The following is an 844-nucleotide window of genomic DNA, read 5'->3' as shown; positions in this document are numbered from 1 at the left end:
TCTTGCATTAATGTTTTTTTAGGGTGGAATAGGATTGCACATGATGCCTAAAGGCCTTGTTACATATTGCTGCAAAAATGCCGATGGGTGTCCGTGCTAGCTGGAGTCTGGAGCAGTCACACATTCAAACCAGCAGGGGCCTTGAGGACTGAAAAGTAAGTATCCTCCCCCCCACCCCTGGGGCTCCCCTGGGTCCCCTCTACCTTCCCCCCCAGACTGCCTGCACTCCCCATGTCCCCCAGCTTGCCTGTGATTACCCTGCCAGCCCAGAAAGCGGCAGTGGTGGTGGCAGCTGGAGAAGCAGGTTCCCCTTTCCTCCCTATTCCCCCCAGGGGAGTGCAGCAGCCACAGGTAAGCTGAGAGGGATCCAGGGGGGTGAGTGGAGCGCTGCGGGGGTGGGAGAGTGGTGACAGCAGGACTGATCTGGTCTGGTGGGCTCCCCCCCACCTTGTAGGGTTCCCCCCTGCTCCCTTTGCCCTGCCTTGTGTCTTACTTTTGGGTGCCAGTGCTGTCCTGGGGGAGCAGGCAGGGAAGGGGAACCTGCATGCCTGGCCCCCACCCATGCTGCTGCCACCACCAGACTGCCAGTCTTCTGTGGGCTGAGCCCAACCCAGAGAGTAGCAACAGCGGTGACAGCAGTGGCTGGGCAGGTGGGTTGCCCTTCTCTACCCACTACCCTGGGACAGTGCTGGCAGTCAAAAGTAAGTCAGGGGAGGGGAGTAGGCGAACGGGGATCTGGGATGCTAGGGGGGCACAGGGGATGGCAGGCATGACCTGGGGGGGTGGGGAAGGAGGCAGAGGGGCAGCAGACTGATCCTGGTGTGTGGGGGATGGTGGCATAGGG

Source organism: Gavialis gangeticus, unplaced genomic scaffold (genome assembly GCF_001723915.1).
Source record: "Gavialis gangeticus isolate Ggan-Ray unplaced genomic scaffold, GavGan_comp1, whole genome shotgun sequence".
NCBI classification, from domain to species: domain Eukaryota; kingdom Metazoa; phylum Chordata; order Crocodylia; family Gavialidae; genus Gavialis; species Gavialis gangeticus.
Note: the sequence above shows the minus strand (reverse complement) of the source record.